The following is a 24,906-nucleotide window of genomic DNA, read 5'->3' as shown; positions in this document are numbered from 1 at the left end:
TTTTCTGAATAATAGACCCACCGAAGCATCTTATCTATTTACAGCCTTGTTTCATCTTCCAGCTTCCCAGGGTCTGTAAGAAAACCTCTTATCTATAGTTAGTAAGGTGGATAATTATTAAACAACTGCGGCTCTATTCTTATTACATGCCCTTCCCCACCATCAGCAATACTAGGTAAAGTAGAAGAATGTGAAAATATAGGCAGAATTGACTTGAAAAAATAATTTAAAATTCTAAAAGAATTAAACCTGTGAAAGGCCCTTAATTGCCACAGACAGATTTAACAGTAATAAAGACCAAGTAGCATCCATACCAGAATTGCCAGGTATTTTATTTGTATCCAAAATGGGGAAATAATAGAACTCAACTGGAAATTTTAAGGATTCTACCACTATGACTAAAGCATGCCTATTTAACTTTACAAAAGTCAAACTTTTTAAAAAATTATTTTATTGTTTTAGGCAATTTGTATTTAAAAAACGCCTCTGGTTATACTTTAATTATTTACTGGACCAATGATTTTCAACCTTGTTTATCTCATGGCACACATACACTAAGTACTAAAATTCTGCAGCACACCAAAAAGTATACTGTTTGCAGATCTGACAAAAAAAATAGGTATAATTTTGGTTCATTCACACGGACAGCTATTGTTGTGCTGTTATCCATTTTTAAAAATTTTTATTTGACAATCTAAGGGGAAAGAGGTCAGTGTCCCTGACTAGTCGGGAATGCATGCTTTAAAAATCCTTGGGGTGCACCGTTTGAAAATCGCTGTACTAGACCATCTCCATCTCCTTGATAAATCACTTCAGAACAAAAATCCAGGGTTGTTTTATTCAGAATTTTTTTTTTTTAATTTTAAACACAGTGATTGAAATTTAGTTTTAAAAGCCTCTGCTTTTATTTTCATTGCCATTGTGAGTCTTGGAACAATTCACTTGACCTTTCTTCTCAAGTTGGTAGCAGTGCTAGAGTAATGACTTTCTCTGCACTAATATCGTAAGAGAACAAACACGCTTTGTAACGACAGTCTGCACATATGGAGAAGCAGTTTTTAAAAGAGTGATTTATTATCATCATTATATCATTTCCTTGGATGTAGCGCAGTATAATCACGAGACCTTCCTTTCATTCCTGGCACTTTCTGAGGGCTGCTGAATCACCTTAGATACGTCTTTAAATTCTTCTGAGGAAATTATATGTTTTTAGAATGAGTCACTTTCCTGTGCACATTTCATTAATTTTTCCTGGTTTTTGATGAGCCTCTATTTTTTTTCACTCAGATGAGAAATGGCCACTACTATTTCTTCAAATAATTTTTCTTTATTTGCTCTGACCTCTCCTTCAGGAATCCTTATGTGAAGTGTATCAATTATCTTTCATATTCTTTCAATACTCATTAATTTAATTTTTTCCTATTATTTTTTGAAGAATTCTCTGTCTCAAAGTCAATTTTCTACTCTAACTGCTCTGCTGAATATGTCAAGTTCATTGCATTTGTTTAGCAGTCATTTTTTTTAAATCTAAGGAAACTTCATAATCACAAATTTTTCCAGTATTCAAATCTATTGAACTGTTTGCTGCTCAGAATTTCTGTATCTTATAAAGGACTTACTTGAATTAAATATCCTACATTTCTTTTTCCTGATAGCAACTATTGATGACTTTAAATCTCTAAAGCTATTTGTTTCTTATGAGGTGCTAATTTATTAAATAGCCTTCTATTATTTCTTATACTGGCTGATAAAATCTTATAAGCAAATGGCATGTGTTTTGAATACAATGTGGGGTTTCCAATTAAAATATTTACTCCATATATACCTTTGCTCTAAATGGTAATCAAATTTCTTAATATAACACTATCTCCTTCCCTCCTTCCTTCCTTCCTTCCTTCCTTCCTTCCTTCCTTCCTTCCTTCCTTCCTTCCTTCCTTCCTTCCTTCCTTCCTTCCTTCCTTCCTTCCCTCCTTCCTTCCTTCTCCTTGACCAATAATTTTGGCTCAAAGTTATTTTTTTCCAGCAAAATCTTATTTGAGCTGATATGGAGATGAAGGCTACAACACACACACACACACACACACACACACACATTTGTAAATATAAACTCTACCAAATAAATAATCATGAAATTCCTGTTTCTAGAATCAATCCAAAACCTTTTAAGAATGCTGCTCTCCTTGAATTAGACCTAATGATTCCCATTAATCATTTATTGATGAGCATTTCTTTGCCACACAATGATTACAGCCACTTCTCTGTGTAAGTCATTGCGTTTTACACATTTGTAAGCAATAGAAGTGGTATTTTGAAATTCAGAGTCTGGTAAGGATTTATGAAAAAATTAACAACAGGCTGCTATAACCATGACCTTTGAAATGATGTTTTTACTAAAAACAATGACTCCCTCCCACTTTTACAGTAATAAACATATTATTGTGCTTTGGAAGATGGTACCCCCAATAAGAAACATTTAACCCTTTAACCACATTCTATGAATAAACTATTTCAATAAATTTAAAATAAGTAGGTGGAACATTTGGAAAATTAGGAACGTGTTAAAATAAAAAAAATTAAACCCTAAAAATTAGTCAAAAAAGAAAGCAAATAATTCTCAAGTTTCTCTAGAGCTAGCTGTTTTAAAAAATATATTAAAATCGAGAGAGTATGAAAATCTGTTAGAATCTGAGCAAGAAAGAATGTTACTTCTGTTAATCCAATATCCTGAACAGAGCCAATGTCTCAGAAGTAAAAATGTGCGAAAAAATCTCTGAGATCTACAACCTCTACGTTTTAGCTTCTTAATTCTGACACCATCCCATCGCCATTTTTGGATTAGCTTTTACACCTTATATAAACCATTCTTATCTTGCCCCATTTGGGCCTGATAAGCTGTCACAGGGCTGCATTCTTCATGACAGATTTAGAATTCCCATAGGCTGTTGCTGTTACTAATTGCCACTTTAAGAATAAAACAGGAAGGAACTAGGATAAACTAAATTTAACGTTTAGTCAAGTCAGGGATATTAGACGTGAGCAGAGCAAGGATGAGGGGCCAAGTATAAAATCTCACCAGGGCAGAAAGCCCCAGATGCTTAACAAGGGGCAAAACTGGGAAAACAAGAACTTTGTCCCCAGGGTAACCTATCCTACCCTAGCCTATCGCTGGTCATGCGGCTTAGACCCCCTCCCTGAGCATTTCTTCCCTAAAGGTATCACCTAGGTCTCAGTTGTGTTTCAGCTCCAGGTCCAGAAAAGCAGCAAAACCAGGCTAGTTGCACCCTGGCTGCCTCAGGACCAGATACATTGACTAATGACTCCCTGCCCTGGCACCGACCAGTTGGTAGAGACTGCGACCCGGAAAGAGCACACCGGGGGAGCTGATGAATATTTTATTGGCACTCCCCTGAGACCTCCCCTAAGAGTCCCACCTGCAAGAAAGAGATAAAAATGCTCAGGACAAAGGACCCAGCTCAAGCTGCCCACCAGGACAGCACGCCTGCACCATTCCCTTCCCCTTTCTTCCCTCCAAAGGGACCGCACAGGACTTATAACCAGGGGAGCCGTGGGCAGCGGCAGCTTGTCCTGGGCTAACCCCCTGAACCTGTCTCCAAGGCCCCCTTTTCTCTGACTCCCCAGGGAGCCAATGCAATCAAATTAGGTTCTATATTCTGGTAAAGTATGTTAATCACATGTGCATTATTATTTTTACCTTAAACCACTATTCCAAATGATCAGATATCATATTTATTTACAAATGTAAGTATCACTGTATAAAAATTACTAAGTATATCTAAAAATAACTTCTGTTTCTTATTTTATCACTGAGTTACACCTAAATTGAAGAGAAAAGCAGATTCAAGAGCTTGTTTCTTATTATTTCTGTAATGATAGGGCTGCAATGTCAGTATAATGATAGTAGTCCCAGTGACTCCATTCAGGAACAGAAGTGAGAATTACACATTTATTTTAGCAAATCAGCGTGCAGTTAATTATAACTCTTGGCTTTAGTCCGCCTTTCTCTTGCCTCTTTGGAAGCCGGATTCACATAGTTCATTACAAACAACAGTTTTTCTAAGAGCTACAGTGTTTCTTAACTGTACATAAAACATTTAAATAATATGTGTATAAAAACTCACTTACAACCAAAGGAGAAAAAGCTTCTCTTTCATTTGTAAGGACCCAATAGCTATTTTGTGCCTAAACAAATGGACAACCAAACCTCAAAATATTTATTACCAGTATCGATGTTTGTGTAGCTTTCAAATAATTTTGTACTAACCACCACGGTTGCTTTCCATTGAAGTCTTAACTGCTTGCTCTATGTGTGCCCTGTGTTTGTGTGTGCATCACACACACTCCTAATTATAGTAGATTTTAAATGTGGTTGCAAAATGGAATTGTAATGATTATAGATGACAATAAATGGGAGTTATAATAGATTTTTAAAAATTTTAAATACAATTGAAGAATGAGTAATTATGCCATACAGATGAGGTTAAAGAGGTACAAGGTGCTTCAAAGATGCTGTAACGACAGAATGCGATGGAGACTGATGACACCCTGTAAGTTTAGTAGGAAGGAGAAGGAACAAAGGAACAGCCGTGATCTTACACCTGCCAGTCCTAAGGGCTTGGCTGGAGGATGGCAAGCAACAGATGTTTTTCCAAATATAAAAATAAGAAACATTCTAAACCGAAAGTGACTGAAGAAATAGACAGTAGCTGAATGTGATCCTATCCATGGATCTGTTTATTCAAGCAACTAAGTTGTAACACCTCCAGGAGCAAGAAGCATTAAAAGAATCCCTTTAACAAGCCACAGTGGATATAATGGTAATATGGGCTAGAATGGATATTTCTGGCTCATTTATCTACAGAGACTTAATCCCATAAATTCTTTGTGTAGCCTAAATGCAGAAACTGGGGTTTTGACCTGAGCTAGAGTTCTGAAAATAAGGATAATCTATTTTAAAAAGTAGTGTTATTCAATGAGACCATGATCTCGCTCTCTGTCTCCTCTCTCTGTCTCCATCTCTCTCTCTCTTTCTCTCTCTCTCTCTATATATATAAACAATATATTATATAATGTGTCTATATTATATATTATAAATTAATATTACAATCACCTGGCATTCCATGATATTTATAGAAAGCTAGAGTAGGTCTGAGAACCAATGAAAGCAAGCACGTCCAGTTCAAAAACTCTAAAAATACAATATTTGCTTTTCCTTTTACAGATGTTAAACGGGCTAATTAAATCAAGGGGTTTCATGCTCATTGATCTTAAGCAGTTGGCTCATAACCATTAAATATTTATGCTTATTTATAAATGGTTAGGTGGCTCAGAATAAACTGAACACAGATAGTTTTAAAGAAATGTTTGGCTAGGTATCAGGTTTAGAATGTTGACTAAGGAGCAGATCTTTTTTTCCTAAGTAAATTTGAATTAGGTTCTATGTCACCATTGACTGGTTTTACTAGAACTGCGTGGTTCAGTGCGAAAGGCACCCATATAAGCATCAGGCTGGAGAGTAGAGGCCCCGGCAGGCTCTGTGGGTGCCGGTCAGGGTTTCATGGCTGTGGGAGGTGCCTTCCCCCCTCCCTGACTGGCCAGGCACCTGCTCCTCACAGGAGATCCACCAGCCCCACCCTCCCAACCCCTGGTGTCCCTGTCTTGCTGAGCACAGAATGTAAAATGCATATACGAATTTTATCTCTCACTCCCTTTCTCACCTATACACACACATAAAAGATAACCACAGAAACCAATAATTTAAATTATTCTAAATTAAGAAAATATTTTCTTCACGCCAGCAAGTCCATGCAGAGAAGTCGTGATCTGAAAATTGTTTTGCTTTCTTAATATTATTTTTAAAATTCATTTGTTGAAAAGAAGAAGTAATATATTATATTGCATCTATTAATCTATGTCGAGAGAAGTATAATTAACACTGCAAATCCATGCTATCGATTATTTGTCTTGCAAATGGAGACAATATGATAAGGTTCCTAATTTCCTCAGTGAAAGAAAGCACCTGCTGTGTTGAATTTCTAAGTTGAATGAAACAATGATTTGGGTTTTTGCAATGCTTATGCTTCTCTAATTGTCTGTTTGTAAACTCTATGGCTTCCTCAAAAGAAAATAATTTCTCCCCAATTTTTACCCCTGCCATATTATAAATCTGGCTCTGGGTTAAAAGCTTTTTTTGGTTTTTGGACAAAAATGTTGAAAAAACAAACAAACAAAACCAAAACTAAAACCTTAACTGTATTGCTTAATATGCCCACCTGATTGCAATCCTTTAGGATGGTTATTGCCTCTACTGCTTCTCAATCAACTCATAAATTTACACATTATAATGGAACAAAATATCTAATTGCTACCTTAATTTCTCTAATTTACTTTAATATTTACATTCTAAATATAAAACAGTAATTTAGATAGGAAGGTAATTTAATGTTTATCATCAGATTAAATATTTCAGTTATTGATTTTTTGTTGGCTCTGCTTAGACACCAAAAATATATAAAACATCTTAATAAATTTAACATTAGAGTAACTACAATTACTCTAAGGTATATAGAAATATGATTCTACAATCTTTGCAAGTGAAGAAAGGACACTGATTACTCCTTTAGTATACCCCTAAGATAAGACCAAAGAAAAAAAAATTAATTTGATGGATATATATTTATAAAGCAGGGATGGTTTCAAAATATTATTTCATGTGGTTCTGTAAAGCTTAATCTCTTTGATCTATTTTACTGTTAAATAACATCATCTTATTAATAGTGATATCCTAAAATATAGACATATTTAACAGTATAAAAAATAAATAAAATCAATCAGGATTCCTTATAAAAATGTCTGATTCAGACATCTCTCATAGCAATATGTTTGCTGATACATCTCTTAGGGCAAGAGAAACAAAGGAGAAAATAAACCAATGGGACTGCATCAAAATAAAAAGCTTCTTCACAGCAAAGGAACCCATCAACAAAGCAAAAAGGGAGCCCACTGGATGGGAGAAGATATTTGCCAACGACACGTTGGATAAAGGGTTAATATCCAAAATATATAAGGAACTCATACAACTTAACAAAAGGAAGACAAACAATCCAACTAAAAAATGGGCAAAGACCTAAACAGACATTTCTCCAAAGAGGACATACAAATGGCCAAAAGACATATGAAAAAATGCTCAACGTCGCTAATCATCAGAGATGCAAATTAAAACCACAATGAGGTATCACTTCCCACCTGTCGGAATGGCTGCCATCGAGAAGGGAACCATAGTTAGTGCACTGCTGGTGGGAACGCAGACTGGGGCGGCCACTGTGGAAAGCAGTATGGAGCTTCCTCAAAAAATTAAAAATTGGCCTGCCATTTGACCCAGTGATCCCACTTCTAGGAATATATCCTAAGGAACCCCAAACACCAATCGCAAAGAACTTATGCACCCCTATGTTCACAGCAGCACAATTCACAATAGCTAAGGTCTGGAAACAGCCCAAGTGCCCATCAGTAGATGAGTGGGTAAAAAAGCTGTGGGACATTCACACCATGGAATACTGTGCAGCTGTGAAGAGGAAGGATCTTTTATTTTTTGGGACAGCATGGAGGGAACAGGAGAGTGTTACGCTAAGTGAAATAAGCCAGGCAGAGAAAGACAAGTACCAAATGACCTCACTTATATGTGGAATATAATAAACAAAATAAACTGATGAGCAAAGTGGATCCAGAGACATAGAAGCATGGAACAGACTGAGGGATCTCAGAGGGAAGGTGGGGACGGGGGGTGTGGATGGGGAGAGATTAATCAAAGAACTTATATGCTTATAAGCATAACCCATGGACACAGACATTGGCCTGGAGGAGGCCTGGGGGTGGGGTGGATGCGGGGTGGAGGGGATCAGTGGGGGAAAAAAGCGGACATCAGTAATATTTTCAACAATAAAGATAAAGAAATTTTTAAAAATAAAAGAAAAAAAAACAGAGAACTCGAAAAGAAAAAGTCTGATTCTAAGACTAGGGTAGAAAACATACAAGATAAGCCTGGAGCAGCTTTCGGTGCCCGAAATTAATGAAGTTCTCAAAAGCACATGTGCATACACACACACACACACACACACACACTCCATACACAAACGTACACACTAAATTCTGGGTGTAAGTCAGACACAGGAGCCAACTGAATGAAATAGCCGCCATTAGCTAAAGCTGGGACAATTTGTGCAACAAATCATAAGAAATATTAGTTGATCAGTGCCATAGTATAAAGTAAATATACATGAATCATTAATGACACAGGTGAAAACAAGGTACGTCAGGGACACTGTAACAACCAAGGGTTGCCGAGGAGGCTTCCACTGCCTTGATAAAAGGAAACATTGAAGTTCAGGTGCTTTTCTTAGTTTTGTGATTACATTTTGCCATGGTTATTTAAACACAATTTCGGATTCTGGCCTGCAGCCTCTGAGGGTAGGACCGTGTAAATCAAATAATCAATCCAGGCAGAAGGCAGACAGAAAAATGAAGTATTCTGGGGATGCTGTTGGAGGAAGGATATGTTATTGCAGCCTGTGCTGGGAGCATTAGAAGGCACAGTGTGATATCCTGCTATTCTTCATCCAGCTAATTATCCTAGTTAATAAAAATGTATTATGTACTTTTTGTCTCAAAGAGAAGACCCTCTTTCACTGTATTCAGCTTCTTTAAGTTAGATTGGTAAGCTAGTTAGTTCCATTAAAGGGGCAAGTTGATTTATGACCAGGTATTCTGGTAAATAATTTTTTTTTATTAATATGTGTTCTATAGGGCATTTTATCTCACACTGTGATTCATTAATTTGTGGAAGAACCACAGGAATTTCCCTTTGTTTCTTACATCGACCTGTCCCTTGGATCTGAACAGTCAATAAGTTATTAGCCCAGGAGTAATGTATTATTTATTTTTCCCTTTATGTGGGCATGTGTGTGTTCAACATTGTTATTAGCTAACTTTATGTTAGATAGCAAACTATGTACCCTAATAACATTTCTGGGGTTTTATGATGGTGTCCCCCAGGACATGTTAGGATTTATTAGTAGAAACATCTCATTGAGTGCATAATTATTGCACTTACTTGTCCCTATAGAATTGCCTTTGTTGGCATTTTAAGGATGTACTAATCAGAAACGTCTAAAGGCGTTGCATAGCATTGCTTTAAGTCCCCACCTCCCCTGCAGAAATGTCTTCATTTTTATTGAGGTATAATTGACAAATAAAATAATATATCTAAAGTGTACATCATGGTGATTTGATATTTGTATATATTGTGAAACCATTTCCACCATATCATTAATTACCACGCCCATCACCTCACATATTTATCTCTTTTTCTGGTGAAACTATTTTAATTCTGCTCTCAGCAAATTTCAATTTTATCATGCAGTGTTATCAACCATAATTACCATGCTGTATATTAGGTCCTCAGAAATTTTCCTTCTAGTCATGTTTTTCCATTGCCTAATAAAATCCTTCATCTAATGAATTCAGTGAGGATAGAATTCAGATATCTTTGTGTTATTTACCAAAATTCTTTCAGAGCAAAACCTGAGATATAATACCGATGTACTTAGAAAAAGAGAGAGAAAGAAAAGGCATTCACTTTTTCTGCTCTTTCCCAAGGACCTACTCAATATCAGTAATCAAGATATTTTTCCCTTTTAATTTGCTGAACCGTTAACGTGTTTTAAGATTTTTCTCTATCAGCTATATCTCCAGATGTAAATCTGATTAGTTGAATTGGGCCCAGGCATATGTTGAACAGATGGATAGTCAGTTATTTTAATTCTATTTCATTGCCCTCTCTGTTCTTACATCACAAAGCCAGTTGTCACAAAATCTTCAAATAAGCCCCTCGAAGAAGGTGAAACTTGTCAGAGCTGGTTTCAGGTTATATTGGACAAATCGTTTCCTATTCCCAAATGCTTCCCAACCAGATGGGAGGTTTGAGAAGCATTCCTGCCTTGTCCCACCAGCAGCCTTGCCAGCACCTTGCCTCAGGAACTGCAGTGTCAGTGGCTCCGTATGGATGGAGAAGGGAAGGCGTTGTTCCTGTGCTCTCAGCTTGTCAGCAGAAGCAGCAGGAATTAACTCCATTTGGGTCTCACCTGCATTTTTTGTTCTTATCGAACCACGTTACTATTTCATGAAGCTTAGCAGAACTCTTCTCTGTTATCAGCTGGGAAACTGAATGCATGTATTTTTTTACCTGACACAATATAATCATCTGTTCATAACATTGGGGTCATGGAGCCTGATGATGCCACGAGTGTTTTCCTCAAGTTTTTTGTTACCTCATGTTCACTTGGTATATGTTTTGTGCTCTAATACTTAATATACTTAAAATCGGCAGTAAGTACTGATGAGGTTTTATGCATACCATGCCATTCTCCATTTTCAGAGTACGATCCATGATAGTAAATGCAAATATCAACGGTAGAAGCAGTCAGTGGATTGTGCATATTCGTACAATAGATACTATTCATTAGAAAAATATACAAATTGTGTTGTACATCAGAATGCACAAATTTCACAGTTGTATGCTGAACCAAAACAAGACACAGAGGTCATACGTATGCATGCCTGTATACAATGTATGAAAAATAAGTGATGTGCTATAATAAAAAATGAGTTAATTAGGGGGTGAAAACACTTAGAAGAGGGCGTGAGTACTTGAGTGTGGTTATTTTCTAATTCTTGGTCTGTGGGTATCTTTATTTGTCAAAATTTGTTGAGCCATAAATAGATGTTTATTTAATTTTTAAAAGATGTATGCTGTGCTTTATTTAAAATAGTTTAAGTCAAATAAAATATAGGAAAATAGGGGACTGCAGTAGTTGGACCGATAGCCAGATCAGTGCCAGTGTCTTATAAAAAGGACATGGAAGAAAGAGTTTCAGGGGAAAAGCGTTTCAATATTTTTAAACAGTTCATAGCAGCAAATTGTGATACTTAGTTATAACCCCAACTGTAGTTAAGGCAATACTGTCTGCTCCACCCACATAATCATATGACCAAATTGTCTTTATCTTCTATTTTATTCAAGAGCAATTGTGTTCCCCCACCCCCTGCCACGGTGAAGGTGTCTTGCTAGGACAGGCCTGGAAACAGCATTACTGGTGGAGCAAGAAAGTACAGTAATCTTGTATTTTTCTAAAGAAATTCCAGTTGTGAAATAAATATTTGCCCATATATTCAAAGCTTTAATTTTTCTGAAATAAGAAAATGGGGAAAAGCAAACATCTAATAAAAATAAAAAGAAATTATGATTGACATTGTCGGTAGACTCTATACAGACTTAATTAACTTTTGTTGCTTAAATGTGGAAAGCAATGAGGTGATTACTTTACTCTGCCACCTAGGATCAAATACACAGTGGTATGTCCCATGTGTTCTCTCCCACTGGTTGGGGATTTTGTTTGGTAGACACTGGCGCAGAAATATTTTCCTCCGCCTCACCATTTCTGTTTCAATAACTTTGTTGCCCTTTCCCCTCTGGAACAGCAGGGGATAGTAAATGCATACCTTACCATAGTGTGATGGTGTACATATTTCCCTGAAATGAGACTCTTTTGCTGTTTTGATAGTGTTACTATTTCTGCTGATCTAGTCTTGTGGGGAATTGAGAATAATCAGGTCAGTAAAAAGAAAATGTGACATATTTCCTTACACGGGTTTTATTTTAAATACACAAAGAACCCTAAAAAATGGGAACTTGATATTGTCAAAGTGTGCCTCAGCTCTGCTTGGCCTGAACACTTCCCCTGTGCTGCCTTCAGGCTTCACCTTTTTGGAGAGGGTCCCGTCAGCAGACACAAGGTCAAGAAGGCGCAGTCAATGCAGCAGCTCCCATAGGTGTTAGCCATAAGTATCCATACAAAGCCCAGCTCCTGAAAACCAGCAGAACATATCCTACCTTCTCCCAGAGGGAGTCGCCCTTCGTGCCTTGACGCTGCCTGATACAACAGACAAGTGCTTCGCCTGGGCCTTCTTGCATCTGTGATCAATGTGTCCCTCTGTCCTCTGCTGTAAAATTCTAGATGTCATACATCTTCCCAGATCCTCTACCAGGACTTCCCTCTGGTAGTTTCTAGCAAATCTAAATAGTGATGTTCCCTATCTAATATTCATGTCTACGTCTTTCCCAGATTCTATACCAGGGCTTCCCCCTGTTAGGAAGTTTCTAGAATGTCTAAATAGTCAAGTTCCTTATTTAATATTCGTGTCTGGGTCTTCAATTATCTCTCTGCCTTAAAAAAGGTCTTATTGATTGTTAAATTTAAATAGAAAAGTTTTTTTATTTCTACTTATATTTATAAAATTTCCTGTTTATTACTCATATATTCAACGCCTGAATACCAGTGGTTGTCTTAATGATCATTACAGCCCATCAGTGTATACCCTGGGATTTGTATAAATAGCCTTTACACAAAGTCATGCCTCTCTCCATATTACCCCTATATCATGGCTTACTCCTGACCCTGTGTTCTTTTTCCACAGTCTGTCATTTGCCTTCTAATTTCAATTAATATTATATACTTTCTTACCAGACATTAAATAACCGGTGATAACATTTGACTTTTCTATAAGCTTCCAAATGCAAAATGCAATACAGTGGTAAAATCGCAGTGGCTTGAGATCAAATCTTAATTAGGGTTTTATAAAGTTGATATTTAAATTCTCCCCCACCTACAAGTCATTTTCCCTATACTAATTCACTGAAGTATTACAGAAAAACAACCTTAGAAACAGAAACACTCACACCTACCACCAGCGAAGGATGACAAGTCTGTATATACAGTGAATTTCTATGAAAAATTGTCATTTTAAAATAAAGACACTCAATAAGATATAAAACCTTTTTCATTCTTTAATAAGTATTTTTAAATTTTATTAGTTAATATCTTTCAAGCATTGCAGCAAAAGTTAATGAACTTTTATTGTTTTGCCATGGCAATTATTTTGTTCATTGCAAGTGTAAAATTTTATGGTAGCTTATCAACACTTACCTTCTTTTAGGAATATGTACTTGTGTTTCTCCAGTGTAATTATTGTGCTTCATAAAAGCCGTGTTATGATGTTGGCTTTAGTATAATATGCTTTTTGCATAAAAATAACTTATAGTTATTCTCTTCTCCATTGGTAATTATAACCCAAGCCCGTGGCAGTAATAAACTTGGCTTGAGTACTTGATGGGCCACTTTATTTTATTCTAACGACCCTTTTTCGATTACGACTATTTATTATGTCTTCATAAACGTGGTGCAAAGCAATAGTGAAGTGCGAGACACCAACACATCTAACTATTTTCCTGAGGAGTGTGTGTGTGTGTGTGTGTGTGTGTGTGTGTTTGTGTGCGCGCGCGTGTGTTTCTCTCCTTAAGCCAAATTCTCAAGTTGTTATTTATTTGCAACGCCGGAAAGTTTTCTAAAGCCATATTCTCCCAGGTGTTTTCACCATGGAAAAGAGCTGTGTGAACACTTATTACTGAACAGCAACAGCAGTCCCAGTGACACATGGGATTGTGGCCTAGCGCAGCTTCGCTGAAATGAAGAATAAAGAAGCTGTCGGATTGAACGCACAGAAAGTGTTTGAAGAGGTGGGCATGTGTCTAGTGGTGTTTGTTGTTGGGGTTGCAAAAACCTGGGGAAGAGTCTAATAAATTTCCTTCCTTATACTGACCACACAACAGGTGAAATCTATATATTATTTCTCACATATGTCTCCTTCTTTCCATTCTAAAAAGCATTGTTTCATTTTTGGCTTTTTGCTGTTTTTGTAACTGTAGGAAATATGAAAATGTGTCTACAGAGATAAAGCATTTCTTGAAACTGAACTAACAAAACATTATGTGAAGTGTTATTATAAAAAGCATGCGATAACCTCTCTGCCATGACTTCAAGACACAATTTTACACATAAAACTCAAAAATACTATTTAACTATATTGTGCTCCTATCTCCCGTTTATGACCCCAAATTGTGGCAAATTAGTGAATGAAATTCTAGATCTAATAATACTGTTATCCAGGTATTTTGCCTATTATGATCTTTCCTAATTTGATTTAAACCCATTTTCATTTGTCTTCTCCTCAGCTAAAAGTGCTCATTAGATATTTCAAAATATTTACACTATCTTATCTTTTTTGGCCAAGATCGAATTCAATTTTTTACTTCACGTCTGAGTGATTTGTTGTATAAGAGTGTTTGCTATGCTTTCCACATAGGTCGCATGCTCTCTGCACCCATCTAATTCCGGGGGAAACCAAACCAAACCAAACCAAACCAAACCAAACAAACAAACAAACAAGCAGAAACACAAAAAAGCAAAGACCTGATTTCACTTGGGTAAATTTGTTCAGCTGGATCCATGATCAACTCATTAACATATATAACAAGAGATATGTTCGCCTTTCTTTCAATATTCTTTTACTTTTCTTTTAATATTCTTAAGAAAGCATTCTTTCTCTAAACTGAGCCTTCCATTCTGAGCAACTGAAATTACATACGTGTGTGTGTGTGTGTGTGTGTGTGTGTGTGTGTGTGTGTGTGTGAATAAACTGGCAGAGATAAAAACTGCATCAGTTGGAATTTAATGACATCAGCCCATTAGGCAAAACTATTTTGGATTCAGTGTTTTAGATTAAGGAATATTCTTACAGTATCAAATGCTAGGTAAACAACCTTTTCGTCACCACTCTGAAGACACCATTCTATCCTGTTCCAATTTTTAGAATTTCTGAGAAAAATAAGGTGTTAGTCATGAAAATAAAGCATATTTTCATAAATTTTGGCTGTTTATAAATTTTCCTTTTTGTCTCTCTTTTTCAATACTTTTATTTAATGTATCCCATCTTGTGTGTGTGTGTGTGGCTTATTGTGCTTAGGGTTTGTATGACATCTTAAATTTTTGTGTAGAGGCTTTTCATCACTTTTGGTGAATTCCCTTCCAGTGCCTGTTCAAATATTGCTTGTGACACTTTCTTTCCTGCATCTACGTCTAGGATTCCAATCACCGTTGCACTAGAACCCATTGTACTCAATAATCACTTTACATTATCTTACGTATTTTTCATCTTTTTCCCTTTTCTTCATTCTGAGTATTTTCTACCAATCTAGAAATATTCTGATTTTCTGCTGTTTGTTCTCTACTACGCATTTATTCAATTTTTAATTTTAGTTGTATTTTTATTTTAGAACTTCACCCTGCGTCTTTTTTATAGATTGAGATCTCTCTGGCGAAATGCTACATCTGTCATCTACTTCTTAAACGTATTAACCACCTTTATCGGAAAGTCCATGTCTGATAACTGCAAAATCTGAATCTATTTCAAGTGTCTTTACATTATATTTTGTTTTCTCTGGTTTTTTGCTCATTAGATATTGTTACATGCCATGCCTGGCATTTTTTATATTTAAATTTAGATACTGTGTATGGTAATTTGCAGAGCCTCTGAATGATGCCATGACCCCGAGAAGAGTCAGTGCTTTCACAGCCAGCAGTGAGAGCCGGGGAGGGTGGTGAGCAATGCACCCTGAGCGACTGTACTGGTCCCAGTCTTCTAGGTGGCAGGACAGGGGAGAGGAGGCAGGTATAATCCTAGTTTGCCTTTACTTCTTTGTGACAGTTCATCAGGGATCTCAACAGAAACACTAGCATGTTGACCAAGTCCACAGTCCCTTGTTAAGTCCACATATTCCACTGTTTTTCTTCCTTAGCTCTGTGAGACAGATTTATGGCTGCTCGCTATGTCTCTTGCCCTGTGAGAATTTGGCAATAAATTGTGATCCGACTTCACATAAAGGTCAAGTTTGTGCCTATAGTTTCCTTTTCTGTGGTCTTAACATCTGGTCCTCTAATTATTGTCCCAACTGTTAGCAATTATAGTTTGCCTGGATTCCAATTTTCTTTTACCTGGACTTTTTATATTTTGAAAAAATCTCCAGATTACTGCTTTCTGCTGGGCTGCAAAAATTTGCATCAATAATGAAAAAAAAGGAGGCTTCTTTCTCCGTCTTTTAAATCTTGGGTTCCTTGTTTGTTCTCTTATACCTTTTCACAGTTGGAGTTTTTATTTTCATGTTGTTATTATCTAGTTTTAGAGTCGCTCTTAGGAGCAAGATTGGTCTGACACAAACCAAGTCACCACAGCCAATAGGAGTAGAAGTCTGTTTCCTTTAGTTGTCTTTCTTTCTTATTGTAAGTACTATAACAATCTGAAAACATATATTTACCTTAGAGCTCTTCGGTAGTCAAATATCATAACTCTTGAGATGTATTTTATTTTCTAGATTATAAAATATTACTTAACCATGATTATTTTAAAGGGAGTTTACAATTTTCCAGGTATAAGGGCTATTTGTGTTATAGTTTTATTATTGATTTATAATTTTATTGGCTTTCCATAAGAGGATGTCTTATGCTACTTCTACCTTTATAAATTTATTAGAGCTTTATTGTCCAATATGTGATGGTTGTTAAAAGTTCTTATGGCACCTGGCATTTTATATTTTGGTACATCTATATCTTTTATAAATTGAGAGATTCTTGAGGGCACACTGTAAGTCTTCATCTCCATATCTATAATTCCTGACAACAGAAAACTGCCCAGTGACCTGTGCTGATTATAAATAAACACTGTTGCCCACAATTAAGATACTGTTTTTTATTTATTTTTTAATTTTTTTTATTTTATTTTTTCATTCATCTTTATTGTTGCAAGTATTACAGATGTCCCCTTCTTCCCCCATTGACCCTCCTTCACCCCCACAGGCCTTCACCCCATGAGTGTTTGTGTTCATGTGTTATGCATACATGCTTTTTGTTTATTCAAGAAAAAGACCCTTTAGAGAAGATAAAGCTCTGTTCTTAATGAACCTGTACTAAAAGATAATTAGAAATATTCTTTTAAAATAATTTTTACCATAATATTGTGGATTCTATTCTCTATTCCATTTTCTTGATTTTGGACACTTCCAAATCTCATCCACACAGTATAGAGAGTTTAAAAAAACAAAACAACAACAAAAAGAGAATAAGCATTACATTGTACATATGAGTTTAAAAATATGATCTTGTCAAGGGACTCAATTAATTCAGAAAAGTTGTTTCTTTCCAAAATAAGAATTATTAGAAATTTTACTTATTGAAAAGCAAAAATCCTGGTGACAAACAATAGGGAAATCAATAGTATTGCTAGCGATATTTCCCAACTGTATATCATTTTTCTATCTATTGATCTATATCTATCTATCTATCTATCTATCTATCTATCTATCTATCTATCTATCATCTATCTATCTATCTATCTATCATCTATCTATCATCTATCATCTATCTACCTATCTATCATCTCTATCTATCATCTATCATCGCCTATCTATCTATCTAATCTATCATCTATCTATCTGTCTATCATCTATCTATCATCTATCATCCTATCATCTATCTATCATCTATCTATCATCTATCTATCTATCTATCTATCTATCTATCTATCATCATCATCTATCTATCTATCATCTATCTATCTATCATCTATCTATCTATCTATCTATCTATCTATCTATCTATCTATCTATCTATCTATCTATCTATCTATCATCTATCATCTATCTATCTATCATCTATCTATCATCTATCTATCTATCTATCTATCTATCTATCATCTATCTATCTATCTATCTATCATCTATCTATCATCTATCTATATCTATCATCTATCTATCTATCTATCTATCTATCTATCTATCTATCTATCATCTATCTATCTATCTATCTATCTATCTATCATCATCATCTATCTATCTCTATCTATCTATCTATCTATCTATCTATCTGTCTGTCTGTCTGTCTGTCTGTCTGTCTGTCTATCTATCTATCTATCTGTCTATCTATCATCTATCTATCTATCTATCTATCTATCTATCTATCTATCTATCTATCTATCTATCTATCTATATCTATCATCTATCTATCTATCTATCATCTATCATCTATCTATCTATCATCTATCATCTATCATCATCTATCTATCTACCTACCTACCTACCTACCTACCATATGGACCTCTGCAAGTAAGTGCACATAGACATTTTTATGTACAGATTTATTTATACATACTTATAGTGTTTCCCTGGATGTATTATTAATTAGTGTAATAAAATTTCACACTATTTCTAGATTTCTTAAAGCACAGTAGGGGAGAAAAGCTATTGAAAAATGTGTTTCAATGCCCATTGTTTTCATAAAGAAGACTGCTGTTTATCTTCTCATACACATGGGAAATGTCCTCATTTTTATGTAAAGTTTGGAATTTTAAAATCTTATTATCTTTCAACATATTTGAAGTGAATAATAAGATTTATTTTTTACTAGTAGATGATAATATGAAAAATCTGCTTTTATTATGTACTTTTGAATATTCTTAGTTGACGACTTTAAAATAAAATTGTGCTCTGACCCATAGATTTTGTATGTTATCAATTTCACTGTTGCTTCTTATAAATGTGCTACATCAAGAGTGGTATACATGTGTTTTTTCTCCTTTCTCATATAACAAAGTCAAAAGCTAAAGCAATAATGACAGCAAAAGTACAGAGAGAGAATATTCCATTCTAATATTTAAATATTTATTTGGCAGCATATGCGCAGCTGAGATAAAATAACAGGATAAAGCCACAAAAACATACATGCATTGAATACTGTACAATTATAAAACTAACACACAACTACTAATACAATAGAAGTAACTTAAAAAAATATTTCTGAGACTCTGCTTACTATTTGTGAAATACTTTAGGCCCCCACTTCCTTAGCTAGAAATAAACACACACACACACACACACACACACACACACACACACACACACACAGTAATATTTTAATAGCAAACACTTCGCAACTAAAAGATGTATTCAGTTTGAAAGTTCATTAGCAGTTATTATACTCCAACAACAGGGTGATTCATTTCAGAAAGGTATAAAACTACAAAAAAACTGGAGATTCCACGATGACTGCAGCGTAGGTTGGAAGCTACACTCACCTCCTCCCGGTGCCAAACTGGGATTTCAGCTCAGTTATGGAGCAGTCAACCTGAATAGGCCCCTGAAGGAGCACTGAGCAGGAGTGTTACACCAGGGATTTTCAGAAGCCACACAGAGACTGGGAAGCAGTGCAGAGACACACAGCGGGCTGGCCCTGCACCCACTTGCAGTGGCTGAGAAGCCAGAGGGATGTCTTGACTACAAAAGTCTCCCCCTGAGGGGTGTGGGGTCTCAAAACCACATGGGGATCCCCGACCCACAGCACCTGTGCCGGCAAGAGGAGCCTGCATAACATCTGGCTGTGAAAGTCAGCAGGGTCTCTGTCCACCTGGAAGAGGAAGGCGTCTGATAGAAGCCCAGGCGCTCTTTTAAAGGGTCAGTGCACAGGCTCTTGCTCTTAGACAATCACCCGGGGCCCCAGCAGAGGAAAGGTGGCTCAGGGCATACAGGCATCATAAAGAGAGGATCTGGGTGGTGTGGCTCTGAGGAGAGATCTGGAGGGTCAGCCGTTGAGGTGCCATCCTGAGTCCCTATCACACGCCACCCACTGCCAACATCTGTCCAGGGTCAAGCCCTCCTATTCTTATAGTACGAGCCTAGGGAATGCACTACCCCAGTCTTCCAAATACTGGTGACACCACCCTGCCAGGTTTGAGTCCTATAAAAATGTCTGTTGGCTGCACTCAACAGGGACCTCTGTTGTGCTCTTTTTCTGGAGGAGCTCTAGGTAGAGCCTCAGTCATTGAGCAGTGTTGCTTTGATGGGGGCCAGTCTTGCACCCTTTCCTGCAGCCCTAGCAAGCACCACCCCCAATGGAAACTGTTTTGATTTGTCTTCTCAAGTCCAGGTGGCTCCGCCCTGCTGAGCTTGCTCTTGTAGTGGGGATGGCTGGCTGCACCCAACCTGAATCTCTGATGTACTCCAGGTGGAGCTAGAGTTGGAGACTGTGACAGAGCCTGAGGGGTATGGCTCTGGAGTAGGCACCACTTTCCCCATATTGGGTGCTAGACTGCACTGTCCCCAAGTAGGAGAAAAACTAGCCCTGTCTTCCCAACCTGGTTGCCCCACCCTACCAAATGTGTGCCTTGTGGAAGGATCTGTGGGTTGTGGCCAGCCTGGGCTCACACTCTACAGTCTTTCTTCAGAAGGCTCTAGAGCAGGGGTGGGGAACCTTTTTTTCTGCCAAGGGCCATTTGGATATTTATAACATCATTTGCAGGCCATAAAAAACTATCAACTTAAAAATTAGCTATGAGAAAAGCTTCTAGGCTTATTGAATTTTGAGTCCTGCCTGCAGTTGCCTTGGCAAGGCCAGACCAAATGATTTCTCAGGCCTTATACAGCCCCCGGGCTGGACATTCCCCATCCCTGCTCTAGAGGAAGAACAAGCAACCTCAGGGGTGGTGGAATAGCCAGCAGGATGAGGGGGACCTCAGAGAGCCTTGGACCTTTTATTAATCTGCCCCCAGCCCAGAGCTGCAGGAAGCCAACCTTTATATACAGTTGGGCTCTTCCCAGGTACACCCAGTCCCAGTAGATGCAGCCACAAACAGTGAATAGCATGTTAGCTCCAGGCATGGAGCCCAAGGTTGGTTACGCACAATGTCTGACATTGACCTGCACCAGAATCCTGCCCCAGTGACCCAGAACCAACATAACCAGTGGTGGGCTTCAGTTGCCACAGGTTAGGGAGTCAATTTGGCTTCATAATGCCTATTCTGCCTGGCCTGTGTGGCTCAGCAGTTGAGCATCTACCTATAATCCAGGAGATCAAGAGTCCAGTCTGGTTAGGGCATATGCCAGGGTTGCAAGCTCAATCAGCAGCTGGGGATGTGCAGGAGGCAGCCAATCAATGACAACTCTCTCATCATTGATGTTTCTATCTCTCTCTCCATCTCCCTTTCTCTCTCTGAAGTCAATAAGGACATATTTTTTTTTTAAATCCCTATTCCAATCACCACTGGGCAGGTCTTCTGGAAAACACTGAAATGGAGATTTACCTGCAGGAAGTTTATTGAGGAGAGCTCTCAGTAATATCACCCGTATAAAATGGGAAAACCAAAGTTCTACAGAGGGGGAGGTTGAACTGGGGTAAATTATGGGCAGCTGCAGCCCATAATTGTTCTGATTTGAAGTGAAATAACTGGACTTATATATTCTGCACTAACCAAGCATTGAATAGGAGCCCTGTGATATGGTGATTGAATATATAGTCTTTGTCCTGGTTTCTGGCACAGAGTTCCTAAAACCCTTAGAATTTCCTAAGTGATAAGAATGATAAAGGTGTCTTAATATTCCTAACAAAACCCTGTCAACTACACCTGAGTTTACGAGTCAATAAGGTAATTTTGGAAGCACTAACGATGGGGGTTGTTTGCCAAGGGATCCAACTATGTGATTGGAAGGTTGAACTTTGAGTTCCACCTCCTGATCTCCATGTAAGTAAGAAAAGCTGGACGTTGAATTGTCAGTAGCCAATTGTGTCTATGTAATGAAGCCTCCATAAAACCCCAAATGACAGGATTAGAACTTCCAGGTTGGTGAACACAAGGAGATACTGGGGGAGTGCGTGGGGCACTGGAAGAGGCATGGAAGCTCTGTACTCTTTCCCCTTCCCTTGCCCTGTGCATCTCTTCCATCAGGCTGCTCATGAGTTATCTATCCTTGTGCAACAAACCAGTGATCTGGTGAGTAAAATGTTTCTCTCAATTCTGTGAGCCCCTGTAGCAAATTAATCAAACTCAAGGAGAGGGTCCTTGGAACGCCTGATTTATAGCCGGTTGGTCAGAAGCACAGGTAACAATCTGGACTTACAACTAGCATCTAAAGTGGGGGAGGAGGGGCAGTCTTGTGAGACTGAACCTTTAACCTATGGGATCTGACCCCATCTCCAAATGGATAGTGTCAGAATTCAGTAGAATTGTAGAACACTCAGCTGGTGGCTGAGAATTGCTTGATGGTGTGGGGGAAATGCTTATACTTTGAAAATTGGTATTAGAATCATTTTACTTTCCCCTTAAAGAGGGGCCAAAACCTTGAATGAGACTGCTCCCTCCGGCCAATGTAGGCTGATGCAGAGCAACTGAGTCCTGCACCATGAACAAGCAATATTCCTGGCAGCTGGGGAGAATGGGAACCTTTGTCTTAAAGGGCAAAACTGTGTCTACTACAAGGATATAAAAGCCATTAAAATGTGTGAATATGAAAGGTATATTTACTAATTCTACTATTCTAAAAATATAAATCTACTAATCTAAAAATATAATTCTAAAAATTATATTTTTGCCTTATAATTCCATACTGACTATATCAACAGGTACATGATACTACCTAGAACTAAAATGTAATTGTTACCTACAAGTCTCAAACACTTTTGCATGATGATACAATACTATTACTTTAAGAATCACTTTTTAAAAAAATTCTTTTATTTTTAAAAATTTATCTTTATTGTTGAAAATATTACAGATGTCCCTCTTTTTCCCCCCATTGACCTCCCCCCCCCTTACTTCACTGCCCCCCACTCCCTAGGCTCTCACCACATTATTGTCTGTGTTCACTGGTTATGCACATATGCATATAACTTCTTTGATTAATCTCTTCTGCACCCTCCTCCCCTCTGAAATACATTAGTAAGAATCACTCTTTATTGGGATTAAAGAGAAATTTCTAAAATTTTTAGTGTGATAGTCATACAAGGAGGCAGAATTTCAAGGCTTTACCTTAGTGTTTCATGGAATAGAGGTCTTCTCAGAGAGGAAAAAACATAGAAAAAGTAGACAAGTTTCATGTTAGAGGACATATTAAGGCAAGAGAGAGACGTGCCCATCTTTCTATGTTTCTCCTCCATTTCCTTCCCTTGCCATGAAACTTTAGGGAGAAAGAAAATTTTAGAAAACTCCAATAAATCAGGCAGCCAAGGATGAGTAATGCCACACTGGTATTTTGGGAGGCATGGGTTGGGAGATTTCAAGTTTCTAAGCCACATCTAATATGTCCTGGGAGAGAGAGCCTATCATTTGCTGTGAAATGTGGCCTAATTGATAGCCTTACAGAGCATTATTGACTCATCGAATTCTATACAGGGCATGCATGCATTCCAAATATTCCAGTAAACCACAGTGAGGGAACATGGAAGGGCTGAGAGGGATGGAAACAGGAAACAGTGTGGGATAGAACAAACAAGTGGAGAATGGAGATACTTTTATTCCAGTGCAAATTTCTCAGCCCACAAATTATAGCAGTGGGTGCTGTCACAGTGTCCAGAAGAACTGGATTGAACAGGTTGCAAATCAGAGGTCATAAATCCAGTGACCAGATCAGCAGAAGGCAGCACAAATCAGAAAAAACACACGTTGCAGCCAGGATTCCAAAGTCTTCTTTCCTATCCCAAGCACTCAGAAAGTCATCTAGGAGATGATCAGGCAGTAAGGGAATGCAAGCATTCACCTGGAAAAGACTGAGTCATCAGGAGGAGACTATTTAAACAAGCTCAAAAAAGGACTATGAATCTGTATTGATTGCAAATTTAAGTGACTGTACAAACTGGAGGACATTATGAGATCATTAGCAGGTTTTTTCCCCAGCTCCCCAAGTAGGACAGGACAATGGAAGTTATAGGATATAAAGATGCTGCATTTCAAGTAGCATGAGCAGTTGAGTGAATTTGTAACACTGTTCCAAATGTGCAGGTGAATTGACTTCAATTCAGAAACCTCATTTAAAACTGCCTTTCTTTTATTTACTTGCTATAGTTAGCACACAAAGGCCACCAGAATTTAAAAATGTCATTGACTGAGAGTCATACTGATCAAAATCCACAAACATTTATCAGAGTAAGAAAGGCGAGATCTTCTGCAACTCAATAAATCCAAGGCAAAAATTTCAAAAAAGTAAAAATGAATATAAAAGTCATGCAGTGTTGCAAATTATCTAAATTATTGTGTCAGAAAGATAAGCTATTTAGAATCCTGAATAAAGGGGCCTAAAATCAGGAGCTGGTCTCGCTCATACTTCATTGTCTGGCAGATATGAGAATTCTTGTCACAAGAAAAGAGTGATCTATTCTAGGTCAAAAGGTATATTTATTCATTTATTCAATCAATGAACACTTGAGTGCTTACAATAATTGAGGCCCTGTGCTGTGCACGAGGCATTCAAAGATGGATAGGATATGGGCCCTGTCACGAAACACTTCACAGTCTCTGGAATTGACAGACAAAAATGCAAAGTATCACATAAAGTGTATTATATGATGTTTTAGAAACCTATGCAAAGAGATAGGAAACGTCTGACTCAGAATGCTCATGGAGGGCTTCTCATGCTAAAGAAGGGAGGTGGGCAACATCATAAAAAAGTGAGCAAAGTTATTGGCAAAATATATTTCCAGCATGAAGAATAACATATTATATGCTTGGATAGGGTATGACACCTTTAAAGAAGGATTAACATTTTACATGAGAATAGAATATATTATGCTGAAATTAAGATATTAATCTGAATTATAGATAAAGTCCCAATTCATGAGGAACATTTAATGCCTAAAAAACATTTGAGTTATTTGTGTAAGTAAAGGGAAATCATTTCTAAATCTGAAGCAGGAGTGTGGTATGATCATATTGTATCTCTAATAAATATAATATTCTTGCTTATGGTAGATAATTGAATGAAAACAAGAATAGATTATGAATAAGTATTCCAGTAATATTCCAGGTTTTGAAAATACAAATATGATGAATTAATCTGAAGCATTTGGGCAAAAGAGTAAAAAAATAATATGAGTTCTTTAAATTATTGAGCAAATTGGATTTGCT

The sequence above is a fragment of the Miniopterus natalensis genome, chromosome 13 (genome assembly GCF_054644295.1).
Source record: "Miniopterus natalensis isolate mMinNat1 chromosome 13, mMinNat1.hap1, whole genome shotgun sequence".
Lineage (NCBI taxonomy): Eukaryota > Metazoa > Chordata > Mammalia > Chiroptera > Miniopteridae > Miniopterus > Miniopterus natalensis.
Note: the sequence above shows the minus strand (reverse complement) of the source record.